The 16,281-nt window shown below is 38.7% G+C and overlaps 1 long non-coding RNA gene across 1 annotated transcript in view; it reads left to right on the forward strand.

Annotated features, from left to right (window-relative positions):
• LOC125460748 (uncharacterized) overlaps positions 1 to 16,079 on the forward strand; it is a 33,148-nt gene extending 17,069 nt beyond the window's left edge. The window contains exons 2-3 of the long non-coding RNA XR_007249332.2: positions 12,587 to 12,640; positions 12,991 to 16,079. This is a non-coding gene — a long non-coding RNA (uncharacterized LOC125460748). The remainder of the gene's footprint in view (positions 1 to 12,586; positions 12,641 to 12,990) is intronic.
• Positions 16,080 to 16,281: the final 202 nt, after the last annotated feature.

Below are 16,281 nucleotides of genomic sequence, written 5' to 3' on the forward strand. Positions count from 1 at the left end.
TCACTGCACCATTAACCTGAAATTGTAGAAATTTGCTATTTATCAATCCTCACGTGGGAATCTTCTTTGCAGCAAGCTGTTGTAAAATGGAATGCATTTCTTTGCAAAGATGGCCCAAATAGATGCATTATTAACTTTCAAAGGGGAATACTTCAAAGAGGAAAAATTACAGGGGTAAGGAGAAAGGACAGTGAAAATAATTGGAAAACTCTACCAAGTGCACAAACGATTGACAGGACATTTTCTATTCTGTAACATTTCATAATTATTTAGGAAATAATCCTAATCCTGCAAAATTGTCAAAATACACATGCTGCCAGCTGTGCTGAAGGGCTGTTGCAACTTTGCATATTTTAATGCACCTTTGTTGTCTGATGATTCCAACTAATTTGTAGGACAACAAAAGTATTTCTCCAAATTTCGTGGTCAGTGGCAAAACAACTGCACTCCATGTTTACCTTGAAGAATGGTCTAGTGATCTCTGTAGCGTGGATTTCTCCTTAGACAAGCAAATCTCCAGGCAACTAATAACAATAATGTTATCAAGCAAGATAATTTGCCAATCACAGCAAAGTAGCTGCAACACAATTATGAACAGGTTCATGCATTATCAATTTCATTATATAATGCAATCTTCCCACCTAAACACTCCTGCTTCCCACACAGACCGTTCAATCAATATACCTGATGTCTAATTTCACAATCAAAAGATCATTAAATAAAATGATTTAAACAAAACTTTGTCTTCAAATTTACAGTTCTTTTAAGTTTTAGGAACAATATTTTTGAAATAAATAAAAATATGATTATGGAACTTTCAAATCAAGATGTAGGTCATGATATCATTCCTTCATGTACAGTACAAAATGTGCCACATCAATAGGTTTGCTTTATACCACAATTAAATTGAACTACCTTTCTGACAATTATCACAACTAATGGAATTGCCAGCAATACTGACTTGTTTTGCTCTGATTCTGAAATGCATTAGTGCCAAGCGAATTCCCCACCTAGAGGCCATTTTTTCATTATTTGGCTCTCTCGATAGATCAAAATCCCAGTGTGAAGATAGGTTTTAAAAGGGCACCTCTTGATCATCACTTGATAAACTTTGCAAAGTTATTTTGTTGAAGGTCTGAGAAATTAGGTGCTCCCTACTATGCTATCCTACCATTATAGCCGCATGCATGGTGAAGCTCTGAGTATGAGTTAAAGTGTACATGTACAGGCTCCCTCTTGGTGGGCAGTGTGTGATTCACAATCCATCATATAGTCCTTGCCTTCTAAGTTTGCCTACCACAGTACCCTCAAACGGTTATCACAGTATAACTGTGGCCCAAATAGTTCTTGGTTAGTGTATTAGTGATGTGTTCATGTGGGCATAACTTTATGTATGGCCTAAGATCTCAAAACAGAAGGTTCTTAATATATTTCTACTGTGAAAAACAATGCAACATATGTTTGCAGGTTCTGGAGAATGGTTATTCTCTTGCTATTCACCTGCTGTCTTCGTTAATTCCAATTAGATAAAAGTTGCGTAACAACTTTTCTGATTTCAGTCAGGCAATATGATGTTTACGTTTCTTAGCTCCCATTTGGTTGTGACCCTAGGCATCCTTCACAGAGGAGATATTATTTAGAGCAGCCTCCTAACTGTTGGAACGGTTCAGTTGTTTGATTTCAAATATAAAAATGTCTTAGTTTTAGGTTACTTTGTTAATCTCAGACAATAAAATCTGTCACAAGCCAATTCAAAACCTTCTGTTTATATCACTTCCTGCACCTAGTGTATGTGCTTTGAAGCTGCCACAGATGCTGCCAGACCTGTTGAGTTGCTCCAGCAACTTATGTTTTTGTTTTAGATTTCCATCATCCACAGTTCTTTAGTCTTTTTTTAGGTATGTGCTTTATCTGTTTCATCTGTTGCCTTTGTTTTCCTGTAACAGTTCACTCTTCTGTAACTTGAGAGGTGCCACTCCACATCAAGCTTGGCTGGCTATAAAACTCTCCCACTCTTCCTACCTGCGAATAGATGTATTGGAACAATTTACAGATTGATTATCAGTCCACGTGGCCATGTTTTCAATGCACCTTCCATCACCAAATTCTGGAGTGGACTTCAACCTGGAGCTTCTGGCTTAGTGGCAGGGAAGCTTCCACCTGTGTCTCATGAACCCTTATATATGTATAGAATGAAATTTCATGGATGGCTGCATTATAAGATTTTGTTTCTCCTTTCCAGGGTGGGAATAGACCTAGGAACAGCTGTGGCTATGTCATGCCTAGAATAGAGTAGAAAATAGAATAGAATAGTCTTTATTGTCACATATACTCAATAAGTATAGTGAAAAGTTTATACGTCGCCAATTACACTATGCTGACACTTAGCTTATAGTCTGCACTGGACTCTGGCTCCAAACCAGGCTGGAAACACACTGAGAGCCTGCTACAAGAGGCCAGAAGGCACAGTGCCACACCGGAAGCTGCTGCAGGAGGCTACAGCATCAGCGCAAGAGGTTGCCACACCATGCTGGGAGGCCCCTACAAGAAGAGGCCTCTGTCGGAGGCCGGCAGGTCACCTTGCCATACTGGGACACCCTACAGAAGGATGCCGCTGCACCAGGCCAGGAGGTCACCACACCATGCTGGGTAACCCAAACGGGAAGAGGCTGCTGCACCACACCGGAAGATTCAGAGATAATGGGAACTGCAGATGCTGGAGAATTCCAAGATAATAAAATATGAGGCTGGATGAACACAGCAGGCCAAGCAGCATCTCAGGAGCACAAAGCTTTTGTGCTCCTGAGATGCTGCTTGGCCTGCTGTGTTCATCCAGCCTCACATTTTATTACACCGGAAGATTGTTGTGCCAAAGCTGGGAGGCAGCTGTGGATAGCATATTGACTTGAATCAGGAACGCACTGATCAGGAATGGATTTCAGGTGTATACCTTTGGCTTTGTGAGTAGCCAGAGGGAAGAGTGGAATGTTCACACTGAGATGCAGCATTTGTACAAGCAGCTCCATGAATTTCATTTGTCCAAACAAGTTTACTTTATTAAGGTGAAAACACTTTTTAAATATGTTCATTAAATAACTTATACAATAAAAGGAAAATTAAAACTGTTATACTTCTTAATATTTTCATATTTGTTATTTGCCAAATTCATGTATAAAACAAACTTATTCAGATTTTCTTAATAATTGTAATTTTGAGGTAACTCCCTAATTACTAAACAACCCACTCTTGCAATTTTGAAACTTCCCGGTGTATTTTACAGAAAACTGAAAATGACGAAATGATAAGTTAATAATGACCCAAAGTTACTCATCATCTCATGCTTCCAGCACATTTTGCAATGTACTATGACGTTGGCATTTGATTGACAGTAGAAATCATTTTGGGAGCTGCAGAAGTAGAATGGATCCCAAATATGTTAATAGCTAATTCACAAACAACAGTATTTTTTCAGTATATTTAGTGTGATTGGCCTTAAGTTATAATTTCAAATAGACTTATTTGACGTAAAATTTTGGAACTGAGACTGGATAACCTCAGCCCTAGTCCTAAAACGGATAAAATTGGGACAGCCACTTAACTTGTGCCTGTTGATTGTAGATGCAGCAACGGTATCAAGCTGTCTGTTCTTTTGGAAAAACTTCTGCATGCAACCAGCTGAAATCGTGCTGTTGAATATCTGCATACATCAACGGGGACCTAAAATGATAACTTGCTAAAGTCCATCAAAGCTAATCTGCACCTTTCAAAAGGAAGGGACATTGTGGCTCAGCTGCCTGTCATGCAGGAGGTGAATCGACTTCAAAAGCAGGGTAGAATGACAGAACATGGGAGACTGCAAACTCCAATGTTTGCAGACTGCCCCAGAGGCTTTAATGGAGGAGATCGGTCAGGAGAAGCAACATCCTCTGGCCTTAGAGGATCCAAGGCCCACCTTATACTTCCTGAAAAGGCAACAAGAGCTAATAGCAGCTATGATCAACACAGGACACAAAATCGAAGCACCTGAATACTGTGCTGCAAAATATTCAATAAGCTAAAGAGTTGTCAAGAACAATGAAATCATCTTTATCTTCTTTTCCTGTCAATTACACATACAATTTGATCAGTGAATAGGATGTCACACACCTAACATTTACCCACAAACAATTTCTATTAATTAATCTTCATACCTGATGTTCATAAGCTTCACGTTTCCCCGTACACTTAGCACTTGTCATGGCAGTATGTTATTTTAGTGGAAGGATAGGTTATAGATAGATCAGTGAGGACCCTCTTGTGGCATGGTGATATTGTCCTTACGTCTGGATGGTGGGGTCCGGGGTTCAGGTCCCACCTACTGCAGAAGGGTGTAATAACATCTCTGAATGGGTTTGACTAGAAACATAAATTTTCTTTTAAATGTTGGAGGGAGCAATTTATGTTAGAATGTGTTTCACATGTGCCTGATAAACTTGCATATTCTCCACACTACTTATTAGGCCGCAGGATAGAATGACAGACATGACAAAGAATAGATAATAACTGGAGGACACCCCAGGAATTCAAACCCCATACTTCTGTTTGAGAAATGTACCCTGACGACAAAAGTAGATCATATTGCTTCATTGTTTGTATGATAGAATAATTCAAGTGTCATACCCAATCTCAGACTCTTGATCTCATTGACTTAGTAAAGGCCTTCATGTAACATCATGGAACAACAGGGGGAATTCATCCTCCTTTGATTTCTCACCACCACTTCACAACTCTTTACACTCTCTCCTACAAAGGTATGCACACAATGGTACAAACATCTAACTGATATCATGCAATGCAAACTCTTTTTGAAGCTATGTCTTGGAAGTAGCATTTATACATTTGTTCCCTTTCTTTTCTTACTGAACTGGGAAAACAGCCTGCCAATATTCCTTACAGCTAGGAAAAGACAAAATCCTTTGTCTCTCGCACTGAAGTTTACAAATATCAGGATCTGGACGGATGCAATTAGTGACCGTGAAAAGAGAGAACCAATCAGGAAACATGCTGTCTGGTGAAGAGTGTTGGGATTGTATTATAGACCCCGCCCCCCCCCTCCAAAAAGCTAGCAGGTAGTAGAGGAGCGTATATATGGAGAGATTGCATACCTGTAGGAATAACAGAGTAGCATTGGTTGGAGATTTTAATTTCCCCTGAACTAACTGGACCCACCCAGAGTGCAAAAGGCCTGGACAGAATGGAATTTGTCAAATGTGTCCAAGAAAGTTTCCTAAATCAATATGAAGATGGCCCTACTTGGGTGGGTGCAACACTGGACCTCTTCTTGGGAAATGATTTTGGGCAAGTGACTGAAGTGTCAGTTGGAGAGCACTTTGGATCCAGTAATCATAACTCTCTTAGTTTTAACATTGTTATGAAAAAAGATAGGACACTACCACAGGTTAAGGTGCTAAACTGGAGCAGGGCCATTAGGCAGGATCTGGCAGCGGTCAATTGGGCGAGTCTGTTTGAAGGAAAAAGCATGACTGGCAAATGGAAGGCTTTTAAAAGTGTAATATCAAGAGTCCAGGGGCAGTGTGTCCCTGTTAGTGTGAATGGAAAAGCTGGCAGATTTAGGGATCACTGGTTAATGATGGATATTGAGCCTCTAGTCAGGAAAATGAAGGCATATGTTGGGTTTAAGCTACTGTGCTCGTGAATCCCTTGATGATCATGAAAAGCATATGAGCACACTTAAGAGGAAAATCAGAAGAACAAAAACAGTCTGTGGTATGTATCTGGCAGATAAGGTTAAAGATAATGCCAAGAGGTTCAATAGTTACATTAAGGGTAAAAGTGTGGCTAGGGAGAAAATAGGTCCCATTAAAGATCAGCACGGCCATCTATGTTTGGAGCCACAGGAGACGGAGAAATTCTTAATGAATATTTCTCCTCAGTAAACATTGAGGATAGAATCATGGATACTAAGGAAATAAGAGAAACATTTGGGGACATTTTGAATGGCATATTAGATTCAAAATTGGCTTGAAAATAGGAAGCAAAGGGTAATGGTTCAAGGTTGTTTCTCAGACAGGAGGCCTGTGACTAGTGGTGTGCCACAGGGATCTGTGCTGGGACCTATGTTATTTTTTTATTTACATAAACAACCTGGATGTGAATGTACAAGGCATGATTAGTAAGTTTGTGGATGATACAAAATTAGGAGGTATCATTGATAGTGAGGAAAGTTATCAAAAATTACACAGGGATGATGGGATCAGATGGGGAAGTGGACTGAGGATTGGCAAATGCAGTTCAAAATAGATAAGTGTGAGGTTTTGCTCTTTGGAAAGTCAAACCAAGCTATAACTTATACAGTAAATGGAATGGTCCTGAGGAGTGCTGTGGAACAGAGGGACCTGGGAGTACAAGTACATGGAAAACTGCATCACAGATGGACAGGGTGGTGAAGAAGACAATTAGCATGCTGGCCTACATTGGTCAAGGCATTGAGTATAGGAGTTGGAATGTTATGTTACAGTTGTATAAGTCATTGGTGAGGCCACACTTGGAGTTGGGTACAGTTTTGGTCACCCTGTTATAGGAAAGACACAGTTAAACTGGAAAGTGTGCAAGGAAGAATTACGAGGATATTGCCAGGACTAGTGGATCTGATTTATAGGGAGAGGCTGTCCAGGATAGGATTTTATTCCCCGCTATGTAGGAGAATAAGGGGTGACCTTATTGAGGTATCTCAAACCATGAGGGGCGTAGATAGGATGAAAGCATATAGTCTTTTGCCCAGGGATGGGGAATTGAAAAATAGAGGGCATAAGTTTAAGGTGAGAAGGGAAAGATTTAAGAAGGACCTGAGGGGCAACTTCTTCATGCGGCGAGTGGTGCATATATGGAATGGGCTGCCAGGGGTAGTGGTTGAGGCAGGTACAATAACAACATTAAAAAAAAATTTGGATAGGTACATGAATGGGAAGGGTTGAGAGGGATATGTACCAAATGTGGGCAATTAGAACAAGCTGATCGGGCACTATAGACCAGTTTGGGCTGAAAGGCCTGTTTCCATGCTGTATTAATCTATGATTCCAAGTTTGGTGTGACCCTGTTTTCACCTGGACGGAAGGACAATTTTACAGCAGTTTTGCCATCAAATGGCTCAGGGATAGACCTTCACCTCTATGTGGGAGAAAATCCAGCTTCAGAAAGCTGCCAAACAGTCAGCCATCAGTCTGTAGTCCTAGGCACACCATGGAAACAGTAGCCACTGCTGGGACTGCAAGTTATCCCCAATCCTAAGGAAACATAGCGCCTCATGCAAACGTAAGTCAGCATTTCACCAGAGCCTGTTAGCCTGGCCCCATGCTAACTGGTGGCAGACCAGTTTCATGATGGAAAACACTTTAGGAGGCAAGAATATTATGTGGGGAATACCACAGGTTCCCTGAAGAGGAGCAAGCACCACCTTCTCTGCTGTTCTTATCCAGAAACAGGACATGAGGTTTTTCACCTGTTCATATTGGCATGGACTGCATTTGTCACATCAGTGGCAGTGGAAGAAAGCCATGAAGGGGCCATTAATTGGCCACGTAAAGACTTAACTAACCAAAAGGCTGGCAGATTCCACAACCCCTCCCCCACAGTTGCTAAAGTTTCAATGCATTCGGGTTCCTCGTGGTGCAATGGTAGTGTCCCTGCCTTTGAGCCAAGACACCCAGATTCAAATTCCACCTGTTCCAAAGATGTGTGATATCATTCCTGACTGGAGGTAGGCAAATGTTAGTCATGACATTGACACATCCCACCTGATTTTATATGCCCTGATCTGCCAGCTCTCTCTGAGGAGGCAGGGGGAATGTAAAATTCCACCCTTCTTGAAGTCACAATCTAACCAAATCCAATACTTAATTTTTCGTTGAATAGCTTTATGTTGTAGGATGCCTTGAGGGCTCCCATGGAAGTTGATATTGAAGAAGCTTCTCTCCATGTGCTCTCATTTTCTGCCTGTTCCTGCTCCAAGTTCAACAAATGTTTCACTCACAGTTTGCTTTTCATTGTTTTAGAAAAAAAAATGGGCTATTTTCTAGCAGCTATAAAAACAAGCCAACCACAGTTAGCAATTAAGAATGGTCTCTCCTTAATGTTGCCCTCAAAATATTTAAATTATTCAAATTCCTCTAATAATACCAACCGAGTTCTAAAGAGGTAAAATAAAATTGACAATGGTTATTCCATTGCACATGAAATGTGGTGTTCATCCAAAAGGGACTGAAAATTCAATTCCAGCACTAAATTATACCAGATATTAAAAACTCTTGTATGAATTCTGAAGCCTTAGCGTGGCTGTATTATATCCAACAGCAATCCAGTACACACAATGCAGCAATCATGGAAATGATGGACTGAAGGAACTGAATGCAACATGTTGCTTAAAAGCTGGTAATCTTTTATGTCAGATATTATTCATCTGTGCAAGAAATTATGGAACAGCTTATTAGGAAGTCTATGACTGAGTGACAGGGAATGTTGAAAGCATTCTTTGTTGCAATCTCATGAACATAACAGCAATTAATTTCTGAACTGGATATCGATATTGTATTTCATTAGCAAGTTATAAACTTCTGTCAGATCTGACTTGACCGCATCAAACAATACCAGGCCTTGCTTTCCTCTGCCAAAACTATTCACTCCTCTAGGAGCACCCTGTGGGTAGGAATATGGAAACATATCCCCTCTATCTTCACTTGCAATAACAAACATAAAATGCTAATGAACTCTTTTCAAACATATTGAGAGATCTTTTCAGCTGACTGCACTGTATCCCCCATCCCTTCGCCTTGCCTATCAAGCCAAATTGTCACTGTTATGATATGTTCCATTGCCTTATTGATGATTGAGGGTAGACTGATGGGGAGGTAACTGGCCAGGTTGAATTTGTTCTGCCTTTTGTGTACAGGATGTACTGGGTAAGTTTCTACATTGTTAGATAGATGCCAGTGTTATAGCTGTACTGGAACAACGTAGCAAAGAGAATGTGCTGGAAAACAATGATGTAAATTTACCTTTGCGCCATTTGAATTTCCCTAGAGATTCTCATTCAAATTATTTAATGACTGCTTACAATTTAGTTGTGTTCCCTTAAGCTTTTATTTTAAATAAATGAAGCAATTTTGTGGAATAAGTGCTGACACCCAGCAAGTTCCAAAGTCTACATATCTAATTCCATTGTCATTTAATTGCAGTATTTCAATTACCACAAGGCAGAAATGGACTATTTGACTAAATTATTAATTTGAAAGAAACAAGGGAGAGAATGGCAAGGTGTATGTTTATTCAGAAGTCTTTATGTGAGTATCTTTCCCCAAACGATATCAATAGCTTAGATTGATACCAGAAGGAAGGATTGCAAAAATATCGAAGGCGTTCTGGATCACTCAGGTAGATGACCTTGACAACTTTGGTCCATAAGACTGTGAGATATAGGAGCATAATTAGACCATTCAATCATGGCTGATTAATATTGTCGATACTGTTCTCCTGTCTTCTCCCCATAACCCTTGATCCACTTACTAATCAAGAACCTATTTCTGTCGAAAGTACATTCAATGACTTAGCCTCCACAGCCTTCTGTGCCAATGAGTTTCACTGATTCTGTATCCTCTGGCTGAAAGAATTCTCATCTCATTTCTGAGGGGTTATTCCCTCTGAGGCTGTGCATTCAGGTCGTAGTCTTTCATACTAATGGGAACATCTTCTCCACGTTCACTGTATCCAGGCCTCTTAATATTCTGCAACTTCTTTCTAACTTCATTGACTACAGACCCGACCACTGCTCATATGACATTCCCTTCATCCCCAGGGTCGTTCTTGTGAACCTCTTCTTGACTCCCTCCAATCTCAGCACATCTTTCCTTAGATACAGGGCCCAAAACTGCTCACAGTATTCCAAATGCAGTCTGACCAGAGCCTTATATAGCCTCTACAGCTATTCTTGACTTCTAACCCTCTCAAATGATTGGTAACATTACATTTGCCTTTCTAACTACCAACTGAACATGCACGTTAACCCTAAGAGAATCCTGAACTAGGACTCCCAAGTCTGTTTGTGCCTCAGATTTATGAAGCCTTTCCCCATTGATCCACAATGATGTCATGGATGATACATGCTTTATTCACAAAAGAACAAATATTTTGCAGGTAAGTGCAAAGAGAGGTGCTGAAAGATAATCTTATGCTTAGTGGCATTCAAAAATTTAGCACAGGAGGGCTGACATCATTGGGAGGAAATTGGGATGATGAGCCCAATGATTAGCCATCAATGGGTCAACTGGGCAGGAGGGTTAGTGAGAGTGAGAGTAGTTAGGGTAGCTACTTGTAAGGAGGTAGCAATGAATGCCTCATTAGACATTTTTAAGGATGGCAAGAGGGATACAGTAGGATTATCTTAGAGGGCATTAACCTGGGATAGCAGATTGATGAGCATGTTGGGTTTGGGATTTGAGAGGGCAGAACCTGAAAGGCATGCAACATAATGTCCCTGCTACAAATGAAAACCTTTATAATAAAATATTGCATGACAACTTCGTTTACATGGTTTAAATCTGTCAGACAGAGCCTTGAAATATAACTGATAAATAAAAAGTTCTAGAAACTTACAAAAACGCCACTGTTGTAGTTTATATACAAATATACATTTAGATTAATCAAAAAGTAATTATCTACCAAAATTGTCAGTAAAACTGAATCTAAGTGATTAATTTCAGGCTTCATGCTAACTGAAAACCATATAATATGTTTTCATCTTCCAGATCATTATACTAATAATTTTCTTGTGGTTATACTTCTTCATAGCACCACTTCATGATTTCAAATCAATTACTCGAGAACAAATGTAAAATAGTAATGGAGAATATTTAAATACAGCAGTTAAAGATTAGAATAATACTTTATGGAGAGAAGTAGACCATAAAGCCACACTGATCTAACCTGCAGTTTAGATACCCTTGTTCTTCCTTATTTGTGGTCGTAGTCAAGATTTCTGGAGTTAATAGCTATCAGCTACCCTATAAATATTATTCTGAACTGAATTCCGTGACATAAATCATAGTATGAGATAACCGTTCCGCAGACAGCAAAGCATCTGAATTAATCCTGAGTCACTTTTCATTCACCTTAGTCTGTTTTCCTCTCACCGCCACACTATCTGAATAGCAAGTATACTTGGAATGTTTACTAAAGTTCTGACAGCAATTTTCCCTTCCCTTTAAAATCTGAGATCTCTGTGACAGTGTGTTAAACTTGGGGCATACTAGTTATCTCCACTTGATTGTTGCATCCTTACCTTACTTTGGTGCATTATAACATTTGTTTTAAAAGCCCTATTAATTGTTACAACTTGAATATAAAATACAATTATTTTGAGATTACAAGTTTCTCTTGGAGTCACTCTTGTAGACTATCTGTTTAACTTACATTTGGCGATGAGACCATGTAGCCCAATCTGTGGCTAAACCACAACCAAATCTAGGATATTCATATCGCACAGACATATTTTCCAATCTTTGTGTTGCCAGACTGAGAAAATAATCTTGTATATCAAGGGCAACGGTTATTCTCCCTTACTTTACAACAAATGGACATTGCAAGCAACAGATCTGATCAAAATTTGTTAATTGAATCAGAGCAATTGGCCTTCATGTTATAGTGCAAAATAACCCAATTATTGAGTGTAAAACCATTGGTGAATAGCCATAATCCTGGTCTCATAATGGAAGAAATATCCCTGCTGAAGCACCCAAGTAGAGATTATACTTCCCTGAGAAACTCATATAGCTCCTTAAAGTTTGACATCAACAATCAGCATTATCTTACTTTATTGGCATAGATGAATTCAATCACAAGAGGATTGTCCGTTTGCCTCCAGTAACCGTAGATTTTCTAGGGCATCTTGGTGTCACAATTGGGTGACTACTACCTTACTACGAAGTTTCCAGTTGTTGACTTGTCTGGCTTTGTCTGTTTGGTAATTCTCCATCTACCTGTAGTGGGACTGTTATAATGGATATTATTTAATTTTGCATTGTCAGAATGTAACATGATTAGTCTGTGAGTGATCGCTCTCAACTAAAGCGAGGAGGGCTTCACAGGGTCAACTGGGGTGAGATTGCCTTAATCTCAGTTTCATACAATACTTAAATCATTGCTGATCGGGTTGTCCAATTATTTTAGCAATCTTTGCACAGATTATTCACAACTGATTTGCTTCTTAGACCACTTGATAAAGTTGTAAGAGTCAACCACACACCATGTGGAGTGGTGGCACATGAAGGCCAGACCAGGTAAGGTGTGGCAGGATATTACTGAACTGTGTGCATTCCTGCAACAATTTTTCATAGTTATTTTACTGGTATTGACCTGCAAATTACCAAATTTCCACAGTAGGATTTAATGTCCAAACATTCAGACAGTTTGGCCAGTAAATAACGATGGGATTTCAGGAGCTTAAACAAAATTCTTAACTACCCTTCTGCAAGTTAAACCCTGGAACTTGGCCGAGTCAGAAAACCTGACTTTGTGGTATTTTCTTCTTGTATTAAAGGTCTGTCAAACAACTTCTGGGAAACCAGCCTAAAACCAAAGACCTTCCAACACAGTAAGTATGAGTTGTTTATTTATTACTATTCAATCCAACAAATTGCTCATTGTCATCAGATGTATGCAAAAAATCTCCACACATATACAGAAATTGTGGAGACATACTTTGCTTGAAAATAAGAAAAAATTTAACATGATACTCACATTTTACAGTGGAAATTTCTCAGTGAAAAGTAATAAACTATTGGAACATTTGCAAACAATAGAGAAACTAAACAGACAGCTTCCAAAGCTAGACTTGAAAGAAAGCAAACATAATCATTCATTTTAATATGTTTTGGATTTTTAAAAATTTTTATTCATATTTCACAGAACCCTTCATTCACTTTTGACTTCTTCTACCCGCAGATTCTTTAAACATTGGCTGACAGTAAATACGAGTAGGAACGTTCCTGAAATAGCTGGACACCCATGGTCTGGAAAAGAATAAGACAATATATAAAGTTGATCTATAATTATATATATTTATATTCCTAACTGAATATTTAACTAAAATTGAATTATTAAACTATTTGCTTCCTATAGAAAAAATATTCTTTGAGAAATATTTATTTTAAGTGCAGGTACTGTATTATGATTTAATATATAACCAATAAACTGTTGAATTAAAATATTTGTAATGTCAGTCATAATCAACAGCAAATATTCAATCTATTAATTATCAAACCAACCTCAATTATTTACTCAGTGTACCTGGACACATGATATGAATATAAATCCAAAATCACTGTATGTGCAATGAGCAGATCTTTCCTGACATTGCTAACATCCAGTTAGAACATACACTTAAATAGATGTTATAGCAAGTAATGTAGCATTGTGCACACAATGTGTTATTTGTGTTGAATGTACTATTGTATTGCCCAAGGACAGAAATATGATTGTCTTCCAATGATTGTCTCTCTGCTTCTACATTGCTTTAATGTCTTAAGTGCACCTGTGCCTTTATATTTGTTTCAATTCCTTGCTCTCTCACTGATTGTGTGACTGTTACAAATGTAAGTTATTGTGCTGTTTGCATTTCCAGATTGCCCAGCTTGTTGTTCATGGCTTCTCCTCACTTCTTTGATATATTTTTATTATTTCCATTTTAATTTAATGATTTATTCACTATAAAATTCCCAATTTTATTATAAGTTGAGACATCCACTTATCTGCCAGTCAACATTTGCTAGGATTTGGAGAGGAGACAGAAAATAAGTGACAGAAAATGTTTATTCCATGCACTACATTTCCCAGCAGTGAGATCTTCAAAATGGTAGCTAAAAGGATTTCCAAGACTAGTTTGCAACACACTCGTTTCTGCTTCTCTTTATGTAGGAAACTTTGGATCATTATTAGTTGGTGGTTTTTACGCTTCCTTTGCCTACTTCTAACTGTCTTCATCTGTTTAGTTTAATTTGTTAAAAACCAAAAGAACTGTGGATGCTGTAAATCAGAAACAAAGACAGAAGTTGCTGGAAAAGGTCAGAAGACCTGGCAGCATCTGTGAAAAGAAATTAGAATGAACATTTCAGGTCCAGTCAGGTCTGAGGAAGGGTCACCGCACCTGAAATGTTAACTCTGATTTCTCTTCACAGGTACTGTCAGGCTTGCTGAGTTTTTCCAGCAACTTCTATTTTTATTTCTAGTTCAATTTGTTAATGTTTTATAAATATGATATGCACTCAATAAATTGCAAAAGTGCTTGCAACATTTTGTAACAGAAAGTAAGCAGAACTTCTGAAACACAGTGCCAAAATTTGATAAAATATGTGCAAGGTACAATTTTCATTTGTGTCCAAAGCAATGACAATGTAATTGTCATAGCCCAGACAATTTGACTTGTTTACATTTAGATCTTTCACAAACTGAAAATTTAGTATTGTGGGCTGCTATCATCTTGCATTGCATTGACTCCAGTTGCAGTAACTCACTCCGGCTGTGTGAATCCTTGATAACTCCCATTCATGTCGCGCATTTAATTTGGAAACAAGCTAAGGTGTGGGAAACAAGCCAAAGTATTTTACAAATAGGGGACAAAAAAAAATCATGAAGAAGTATATTCTAACCAAAAGGCAGGGAGTGTAAACTATAAACAAAATCTTGATGAAAAATAGATACTGAGAAGACTTTAAAGACTGAGCAACGAGCAGACATATGGCGAACTTTGGGGAAAACAGTTCCTGTCCATCGTGCTAAAATAGCCGAAGATTCTTTCACCAGCAGTGGCTTAGATGAAAATGATTCAAAGTCAGAACAGGATACAACACTGTGAAATTATCTTGCCTCACTTTCTGGCCTTTGTTGAACCTTCTGGGCCTAATGGTTAGCAAAGAACTAGTTTGTCCTTGATTTTTCAGCATAAATAACTGTGTTACCCTTCTTTGAATCCACTACTACATCCTGTCCACCTATCTCCATCATGTCTACTCAGGAATACTCTGAGATTCCCATTGTCCTTTCTACTCTTTCTTTACACACTGGTGACAATCAGCTCTCATTCTCCCAGACCAAACCATGCTGTTAGATATCTAGTCATTGGTGAATTAGAATTTACTCCAAATAATCAGCAAGACCATAACAAGACCCCTCCAAGGCTTGCTCAGGTTGAACCTGACAGTGCACAATATTGGTTTTGTGATGGACTCTGAGCTAAGCTTCAATACAGTTTTCTGAACCATCACTAAGTCATATTTTTAACAGAGTAACTTTATCCATTCCAAATCTGATCTCAGGACCTTTTGAAAGCCATCAGCTCTAGGCACTACCTCTCCAATGTTCACCTCAGTGGCATCCTGATCTACATCTTACAAAGTTCGGTTCAACTCATTGCATTCTTCCCTCTTAGGTCTTTGCATTGGTAAAGACTAATATTAAGACAGTAATCAACTTCTGTTTATAAATCTTCCAGTGGTTTCACACGCTCCACTTCTGCAAGATCCTCAAGTCTTACGCTGTAATGCCTGACCATTCAACTCTGTCATTTCTTGCTTTTTCTGGTCATTTGAGTCAGCAGATAAGTTTGATAATTTGCATGTGTGATGTGTTGTAACTGACATATGTATTCACATTGTTTATGAGATCTAGAAATGAGTTAAAAGTTTTGATTCAAGAGTGTAATTTCCATAATGATCCCATGCTGGGCCACATGTCGTCTGATAGTTTATGCGATCCTTTTTCTGAATTCTATTCTTATGAGTAACTGTCCATTATTGTTTATTCCATTGCAATTCAAGAACTTTCAGGATGTTTTATTAATGTTTCTGTCACACATTATTAAAGCTAAGCTAGTGTAAGTATTACAAAACAGAATTGCCTTAGCTAGCGCAGTACTGATTTAGGCAATATTTATTAGTGATTTGACGTAAATTTAAACTTCAGAAATATTCACCCAGGAATCCAAAAACATTAGTGATAATGGGAACTGCAGATGCTGGAGAATCCAAGATAACAAAGCGTGGAGCTGGATGAACACAGCAGGCCAAGCATCATCTCAGGAGCACAAAAGTTGGCGTTTCAGGCCTAGACCCTTCATCAGAGAGGCTCTCTGATGAAGGGTCTAGGCCCGAAACATCAGCTTTTGTGCTCCTGAGATGCTGCTTGGCCTGCTGTGTTCATCCAGCTCCACGCTTTGTTATGCAAAAACATTAATCTTGT

The sequence above is a fragment of the Stegostoma tigrinum genome, chromosome 18 (assembly GCF_030684315.1).
Source record: "Stegostoma tigrinum isolate sSteTig4 chromosome 18, sSteTig4.hap1, whole genome shotgun sequence".
Lineage (NCBI taxonomy): Eukaryota > Metazoa > Chordata > Chondrichthyes > Orectolobiformes > Stegostomatidae > Stegostoma > Stegostoma tigrinum.